The following is a 9,694-nucleotide window of genomic DNA, read 5'->3' on the forward strand; positions in this document are numbered from 1 at the left end:
TGCAGTATTGTTAACTATATGAACAGTTGTTCTACAGCAGATGGCCAGAACCTTGCATTGCATGGTTGAAACTGCACATCCATTGCATAACAACTCATTCCCCCCATTCTGCCCCAACCCCAAGTAACCACCATTGTATTCAGTGCTTCTGTGAGTCTGACTACTTTAGATACCTTACGCAAGTGGAATCATGCTGTGTTTGTCCTGTGACTGGCTTATTCCACTTAGCACAATGTCCTCAAAGTTCATCCATGTTGCCACATATGGCAGGATTTCCTTCTTTTTATAGGGCTGAATAGTATTCCATTGTAAGTATATACCGCATTTGGTTTATCCATTCATCTGTTGATGGACATTTGACTTTCCACTTCTTGACTATTATGAATAATGCTTCGCTGAACGTGGGGATGCAAATATCTCTTTGAGATCCTGTTTTCAATTCTTTTGGATAAATAAATACCCAGAAATGGGATGCTGGATCATATGGTGGCTCTATTTTTAATTTTTTGAGGAGCCTCCATACTATGTCCATAGTGGCAGCACCACTTGGCATTTCCACCAACAGGGCGCAAGGCTTCTAGTTCCTCTACCTCCTTGCTAACTCTGGTGATTTTATTTGTCTTCTAATGGTCATTCTAACAGGTATGAGATGATAGCTCATGGTGGTTTTGATTTGCATTTCTCTGATGATTAGTGATGTTGAGCATGTCTTCATATACCTGTTGGCCATTTATATGTCTTCTATAGAGAAATGTCTATTCAAGTCCTTTGTCCATTTTTACTTTATTTTTTTAAAAGATTTTATTTATTTATTTGAGAGAGAGAGAGTGAGCAGGAGGAAGAGTGAGAGAGAACCTGAAGCAGACTCTGCGCTAAGCGTGGAGCCTGACACAGGACTCGGTCCCACCGCCGTGGGATCATGACCTGCACTGAAACCAAGAGTTGGACACTTACCCGACTGAGCCACCCAGGCGCCCCCCTTTGCCCCTTTTTAATTGGGTTATTTTTTTGCCATTGAGTTGTAGGAGTTCCTTATATATATATATATATATATATTTTTTTTTTTTTAACTGAGAAGTAGGTGTAATTTTATTTAGCATTTTATGCTTTTTGATGACCTAGTATGGATCAGGTATTCCTTATATATTTTAGATATTAAACCCTTATATATGGTTTGCAAATATTTCCTCCCATCCTGCAGGCTGCCTTTTTACTCTGTGAATTGTTTCCATTGCTACACAGAAGCTTTTTAGTTTACTCTCATCCCCACTTGTCTATTTTAACTTTTGTTGCCTGTGCTTTTGATGTCATAGCCAAGAAATCATTGCCGAGACCATTTGGTTTCTTAATATTAAGGGTAAGTGTATTCTTTTTCCCCTAGTGTAGTGCTCCTCCAGAACTTGTATTTACATTTTCCCTGCAAAACCAAATCATTTTATTTTTATTTTTTTAATGATGACCTTTTAGACTGAATTTACAAGAGAATTAGCAATAACATCAGATATTTCACCTTGAAGAGAATAAACCTCCCAAAACTTTACATGGATTTCACAAATTGTATGAAACAACAACACACAAGCACCATTACTGGGCTGGACTGTTTTTCTTTTTGAAACATCTGATGACACCGTATCAAACCACTATCGTTAACCCTTTGCAAAGTTCTCCTGCTGCCAAATGGAGCCAACACAAACAGTGATTGCCTCATATCTCACATTAGCAAGAAAATTTGAAATAAAAAAGCAAAATTAGGAGAACAGTTATCTGATAAAACAAAAACTCATGCCTCACAGGGTGATGTGTAAATGACAGCTGTGCCCGGCAAATTGTTGTCTGTGGGAATAACTACTTCACTTCTTAAAATAGACCCTAACTTGAAAGAGATGCTGATCTTTCCTCCGCAGTGTTTTTCTGGGTTTCATGTGATCCGCGATAGAGCAACAGCTCTCAGGGCCGATGGTAAATATCAACAAACACTTTGACAAAGCTGTTTTTGTTTTTTGTTTTTTTTTTAAGATTTATTTATTTATTTTGGAGCGAGCGAGAGAGAGAGAGCGAGAGAGAGTAAAAGAGAGAGAGCACGTGAGCAGGAGGGGCAGAAGGAGAGGGAGAGAGAATCCCAAGTGTGATGCGGGGCTTGATCTCACAACCCTGAGATCATGACCTGAGCAGAAACCAAGAGTCAGATGCTTAACAACTAAGCCACCCAGGTGCCCCTTAATCAAGCTGTTTAAAGGTCCCACTTCTAGTGTTGCTACTGAGACCAGTGCTTCTTATTTTGGTCTCCATTCATTACCTGCTTATTCTCTCTGAAAATTTTTAGGATTTTTTTTTAAACCTCTGGTGTCTTCATTTTACAGCATTGTAGCTTGTGTGTGTGTGTGTGTGTGTGTGTGTGTGTGTGTGTGTGTGTGTGTGTTCTAGGTGCTCAGTGGGCCTTTACATCTATGAAGTCATGTCTTAAATTCTAGAGAAAATGTTTATTTCTGTAGTTAATATTGCTAATTGCTACCAGTACATTTTTTCTTCTTTCTTACTAACAGAATATCTGTACACAGGATGGCAATGTGCCTAAATGGAGTTTCCCAGCCACCCTCATTGGTAGATGTAGTCATGTGACACACTTCTGTCCAACGAGATGTAAGTTGGTGTCACAGTTGACATGAATGCTTTAGGCCCTCTCCTGCTAGACACACCATTGCAAGGCCTGAAATGAGAAGCGGGTGGGCAGAAGCCAACCAACTCCCCCAGGGCCACCTCACTGCACGTTCCAGGGAGCATCACTCACACTGTAGTCGATGGAATGGTGGTGCCCTTGAGTCTGCAATGCAGTGACCCTACAGAGAAAGCAGTGTAGCATGCACCACCGGGAGGGGTAGGGAGCTGGGGGCTGTGGTCTGTCCAGTATGGCTGCTGGGAGCCTTACTTTTTTCAGTAAGGTTTTGTGTTCTTGCCCTCTGCTCTGCTGCCCATCCCCTGGATCAGAACATCTCTGGTTCACCTTCTTCAGGTAATAGCAAACCTATCATCCGCCGGATGGTAAAGGAGCAGTGGCCCCGGGCCGTGTGGGGCAAGGAAGAAGATCTGGGTCCCACTCCTTCTTATATGACTGATGAGTGACCCCTCTTGTTTTGAGCCCCATCCTGACCCCTGGATTCAGAGATGTCTGGTGCTTCCACATCCTCAGCCTTTTGAGGATTCGTGGTGGATTCAGTTTCTCTTTGATGGCTTCTCTGGGTGTAGACACTTAGCAGAATGGAGAAAACAAAAACTGACTTAGATGCCCTTTGTCCAGCCACTTTACATCTTCCAAAAATGTGTTGAAATTTTTTGCATTTCCTCTCCCATTCACTTCCTCCTATTTTATGCCTTTGTAGCTATCTTAGTGGGTTTGGAGAGGGGGTAGAGAGAAAGGCATGCGTTCATTTTGCAGAGTTAACTGGGAGCTGAGGGCCTCCGCTGAGAAGGCACACCTAGGTGCGTCTATGCTAAGAAATCCCAGGCTTTTCATCCACACCCGGAGCCATACGGATTTTTAAAAGAGGAACAAGTTACTAAGAAAAACATTAATCTACTTCACAGTTTTATCTAGAGATGCCTACATCGAAATAAGTGAGTACCTAAAATAGTTACCAAGTTTCCTCTTGAATGACCAATAAGGCAGCTGCCTATGGTTGCAAGAATGAGAGCTATTTGCTCTGCTCAGCACTATCAGACTCCCGGCCCCTTGTCTTTCCAGGCCATTGTCTTCCCGTTAAACCAGCACCCCTTCTCACTGATGCCGCCGGCCTCTGGGAAAGATCAGGTGACGGGGACGGTGGCTGACGCCTCCAGGGCGCTTAGTAGGTGTGCGGCACTCCTCACACTTCCATCCTCACAAACAGCATTGCCTCCAGTTGCCCTGTATTCTTATCCCCCACGGGTTAAGAAGGCCCAGAGCAGTTAAGCATCGTGCGCGAGTTTCCATAGTTCAAACAGAATGAATGGTTCAGAGCCAGGATTTGAACCAAGGAAATGCCATTCTGGAGTCTTTGCTGGCATGACTGTATAGAGATGAACATACCGGATGTATGCAGTCCTCTATAACTTCAAAAACAATGCCACATTCTCTCCTCTGATCTTCACAGTCCCATCGTACAGTTGAGAAAACGGCTTCTAACTGCAGATAGTAAGAGCAAGGGAACTTAGTCTTTCACCCACAGATACACTGATGTGCTGTGGGGTTTTATGTGCTTTATAGAGCTTCGTAGCCCGAAGCTCAGTGATGTCACTGGTTCATTTGGATGATTATGAGCCTTCCTTTACACACAATTCCAAGAAGAGGCACTGTAAAGGTAATATAAATATTAGAGTGCAAGTTACAAATCGTTGACTTAAACCTCTGAAAGCATTTTCCCGTAGAAATAACGTGAGTCATGGTGAGTAGGTGCGTAGGCCAACCTACAAATGCCAGAATGTGCCTTACTGTTACCATGGTAACCGCAGCGCTCCAGGGCCTGGAGTGGACAGAAGCCCCCCTGCCTGGAAGAGGGGGCTGTGGAGGCAGCGGCTGTGCTCCTCCCCGGAGGGATGAGGTGTTGCGGTGAAGAGGTATCTGGGAGGGGCTCATGCCCAGGCCAGTTGTGAGCTGAGTGTTTGCAAAGTGGGGACGGCTGGGCATACTTTTATACCTAGGGTTCCACCCAAACCCATGTCACTTAAGTACAAGGGAGGAAAATTTGCCATTTAATCAAAGGGATTTCCTGGCATGACCACACTGCCCGTCTAAGGGACCTGGGAACCTGAGCTGCTAATGCTTAAAGAACCGAGGGTGGACAGAGACCAGCTGAGGGCCATTAGTAGGACACTGTGTCCAAGGAAGCCCAATTTCCTGAGAGAATTCTGCTTTCTGTCTAGTTGTTGGGCCCTTGGTTTTACTATTAACCTACAGACCTTGTATGGTTAGAGGCCCTTTTTTGTACCATGGTGAGAGGAGAAGATTTATATTCTGAGTTAATGTAATCGGTCATTTTCAATGAAGCCTTCTGACTTTTACCATATTCCCAATTAGGGATCTCTGGGCGATAAAGCATTTGCCAGCTTGACCCAGAATAAGAGCTAGGCGTTATTATGCTTAAATTGATTAATTATAACCATAATAATCATTCATTCATCCAATTATTCATCTATTTCCTTCATTCATTCTACAATTTATGTGAGGTGACCCAGTGTAATGATGATGACGATCTGAGTCCATGAACTCATTGGATCGCCTGCAATTGCAGAAGAGTAAACATTTCTCTGCAGAGGGCTGTTTTTTCCTGTTGCCAGTGATGGGAGATTGTTTGCTTTTATTTTGTGTTTTTTTCCCCGGAAGAAATTCACCAGGTCTTACAACCCAAGGTGACACCTGGCCACAAAGTATCCCTGCTGTTTATTATCAGAGCGGGTCTGATAAGAGAGCAGCCATGTTAAATCCTAGAAGATTTGTGATGACTTGACCTGAAGCTAGGCCAGGGACCGAGGATCCACGCGATCTTCAGGGCCCTGTAGCTGGAATGTCAGGAGACTGTAGTACCTTCTAATGTCTTCGGATAAGCAAAATCCACGTGAGGGATTTTTCTTATTTTGAGCTCAAGCAAACCACAGAAAAACAGTTGCATTTGAATCATCTGCTCCTTGTCAGGAGCCAGTCAAATTGAGGGCTCCACGCCCCCTCCCTCCAAGATTCGAATGCTCAGTGATGAGTCATTATTCTGGTCCAGGCCATCCTGCCATCGTCAAAGACCACAGCTACTGGTGACAGTTGGTCGGCTGCCCAAAGGGAGACAAATTCTCTTTTTATTACTTCTCGAGAAACTTGAGGCCATTATCAAAGACTGTTTCCCTCTACTTACCCTTCCGACTACACAATACTCTACAGCTCAGATCCATTCTGGTTTCCTTCTTTTGGTTCCACATCAACTTTCCCACCTATGCCTTGACCCTCTATTCTTTTTGGAACCTGTAAGACCTTTTTAAATTGAGGTGACCATTCCTACTGTACAGTTCCAAACCATTTCCATCACCCCAAAGTAAAACCCTGCACCCATTAAAGAGTCACTCCCGATTTCCATGTCCTCTTAGCCGTGGGCAACCACCAATCTGCTTTCGGACTTTATGGATTTACCTCTTCTGGATATGTCATATAATTGAAATCATATTATAAGCGACCCTTGGTGTCTGACTTCTTTCACTTGGCATCATGTGTTTGAGGTTTTGAGGTAGCATGTATCATTACTTCATTTCTTACGCTGACTAATATTCCATTACATGTACACTGGTTTATCCATTCATCCACTGAGGGACATCGTGTTGCTTCTACCTCTTCGCTGTTAACGAACAGTGCTGCTGTGAACGGTCAGGTACAGTAAGTACTTGTTTTAAATTCTTTGGGGTATATACCTAGGAGTAGAATTGCTTTGTCCTATGATAATTCTATGTTTAACTTTTTGAGGAACCATCAAAATGTGGTTCCTCCTCAGCCTCCTCCTTCCCAGGCTTTTGGGTCTGTCTGCCGCTTGTCTAGTCCTGCACCCCTTGCCCCAGGCAGCTACAAGAATGCTTGTAGCTGCCTGGGGCATCTACACCTCCGCCATTCTCTATGCTCTTGCCTTTTCCACGGTGTCAGTCACCCACCTTTCAGATTTTGCTCCATCATTTCATTTCTCTAATTTCCTCAATATTCCCCCTCTCCTCTGGCATCTTGCCTTGGATGAAAAGTGACTCTAGTCCCACCAACGAAAAAGAAAAGCATCTCTGTTCAATTTCTCTTCTCTAAAGAGTTGTCTGCATTCTCTCTCTCCCCTTCAACCTCCTTTCACCTCTCAAACTCCCGCACTCTAGTTTCTCTGAGAGCCCTGTTCCCTGAAGAGCACGTGTGACTGCCCAGTTGCTCTGAGCAGTGAGTGTCTGTCAATCCTCTCCTTGCGTCTTTCTGTCCAACAATCGTTCCTTGTTAACTCACCCCTCCTTCCTTGACACTTCCTCCCCCTGACTTCCGGGACACTTCCTGGTTTGTGATTCCTGACGTTTAGGATTCCTCTTCTCTCTCAGAGGCGTGACTCCCCCATTCAGTCCTTAGACTCCAGTGTCCCCCAAGGCTTGATCCTCCACCCGCAGTCCTTGCTACACTCTCTCTAGGTGACCGCATCCACGCTCATTGTTTCAGCATCATCTGTGCACGGATAACTCTCAAATCTCTTTCTCTAGCACTTTTAATCCCCCCCTCCAAGAAAAGAACTCAGCTCTCCTGTTGCCTACTAGCTGGATAGATGAACATGCATCTCACATGTACCAAAGCAGAACCTGAACTATGTCTTCCTCCTACATTCTTGATCACAGATGGTAACATCCCTTGTCACTAGGTCAGAAACCTGAGTGTCATTCGAAACTCCTTCCTGTCCCTCACCACCACCACCCAGACAGTCACCCAGTATTTCTCAAGGTGGTCCACTTTTCTCCATCCTCATTACCAATGTCCCAACCCAGGCAGGCATCATTCCCTCTTGGACCACTATGCCAGCATCCTTGCCAGTCTCTCTTCCTCAATCTTATCATCCCGTAAATCTTTTCCTCAACTGCCAAAGAGATCCTTCTTACATGCAGATGTAATCACACCCTTCCTGCTTTCTATTCTTGGGTGGCTGCCTATCACCCAGAGCTCCTTCACTGATCTGCACATGCCTCATCTCTGGCACCTCCGGCCTCTGACATCGTTAGAACAACTCTGGACTGCATTCACCATCCCTTTTCTTGCCTCCATGCCTCCCCTCTTTTTCCTGCTCCGTAACTCCTGCTCACATTGTCCTTGAGGGCTTCCTTGGCCCCATCCTCAGGTCCCTGCTCTGAGCTCCTGCAACATCTCCGGCCCTTTGCTGTGGTTGCATCCTTACACCTTTCTGTAGTGATCTGTTTCCATGTCTTGCTCTTTCACGGGGTTGGAAGCTCCTTGTATACCCATCACCGGGCTCCATTCCTGCTACATTGTTTTGGTCCTCAGAATGAATGAATGAATGAATGAATGAATGAATGAATGAATGAATAACATACAGATTATCCCCCCTTTCTGTGGGAAAGGACCAGCAAAAGAGAAATTAGAGGCAGTAACTGGAGACAATATGAGAAATGTTTCCAATAGAAAACATCGCACTATTGGCTAATCTGATTTTTTTGAGTCGTGGCATTTAAAATATGTTTAAGAGTAGCATTTGAACTCTAGGAATTCTAAATTGGGAAGAATTATCAGAGGTCATCTGTCTCAACCTCCAGTTTCTTTTTTTTTTAAAGATTTTTATTTATTTGAGAGAGAGAGAGAGAACGGTAGAGAGAGCACAAGAGGGAAGAGGGTCAGAGGGAGAAGCAGACCCCCTGCTGAGCAGGGAGCCCGATGCGGGACTCGATCCCGGGACTCCAGGATCATGACCTGAGCCGAAGGCAGTCGCTTAACCAACTGAGCCACCCAGGCGCCCCTCAACCTCCAGTTTCTAAAGTACATAGTTAAAAAGAGGGAAAAAATGGTCATTTAAAAAAAATGCCTTTTAAAAATAGCTTCCTATATCTTCAACCCCTTAGACGATGAGCCTTTCAATATCTGGACCAGCTGAACGGAAACTGTCGAACTCCAGTACTGCCATGGAAGCTCGGGGGACAGGACTGGAGAAGACTGGCCGTGGAGAGGACATGGCATTGCGGAGTGACTCTCAGGCAGCACCTGTCATGGGCTTGTCCCTTCTACCCGATGTTCCACATAGCCCCGAGCAGGGAACCTTACTTTTCCAGGTACTGATGCTTATCTCTGTCACGGAGAGAGCATCAGGTGTACTTGCCTTCCTCACTCTTGCTGTGTAACTGGTTAATAACGATTTTTAAATGTTAGAGGCTGAGGAAATCTTCCTGATTTTGTTCACTTAAGTCTATTTGCAGAGGGCAGGGGTACTTGGCAAGTACTATGAAATGTCTAACAGACTGGAAGGGCTTTTACGTTATATGGAGATAAAACTCATTTGCTACTGTTTAAAGCAGGCAGTAAAGAAGGAGAGGGAGATTAGAGGCAAAGTGAGAAGGAAGAGTGATGTCGAATTGCCCAGGGACAATGAAGGAAGAACAAGGAAGCGGTGACAGGTAGAAGTGCTTGTCCAGCTGCTGGGAAAGCGCCCCATCCTTTCCGCCTGAAAGTTGCCAATGGCAGAACCAGGATCTGGACCACAGGGCAGAACCATCATGAGAAGAAGCAGAAAGAATAATGTGCCAAGACCGGCAGCTGGTCGCAAAGTCACATCCATGCCTGGGTAGAGTTAGCAGGGGAAAGAAAGCTGCCAGCCTTGGAGTTGGGGGGATGGAATTAGAGTAGCCCGAAGGGTGGATGTATAAGAAAAGATCCCCCTAAAGAACTGGGAATGGTTAAGGTCAAGCTAAGACAGTTTTTCTTTAGGTGGGGGCACTGTGGGCGTCTAATGAGTAGAGGCGGGGACACTGCTCCTCGTATAATGCACAGGGCAAAGAATTAGCCAGTCCAAAGGCCAACTGCACTAAGATTGAGAAACCCTGATCTAAGGGAATTTTTCAACCTGATAACCCCAGGGAGAAGGACTGGATTTACCAAGGGCCAAGTCACAGGTTCCCCCCCCCACCCGCACACCCCCAATCTGACCAAGTAGTGGAGCCTGTTTGTGTG

Source organism: Zalophus californianus, chromosome 14, assembly GCF_009762305.2.
Source record: "Zalophus californianus isolate mZalCal1 chromosome 14, mZalCal1.pri.v2, whole genome shotgun sequence".
Lineage (NCBI taxonomy): Eukaryota > Metazoa > Chordata > Mammalia > Carnivora > Otariidae > Zalophus > Zalophus californianus.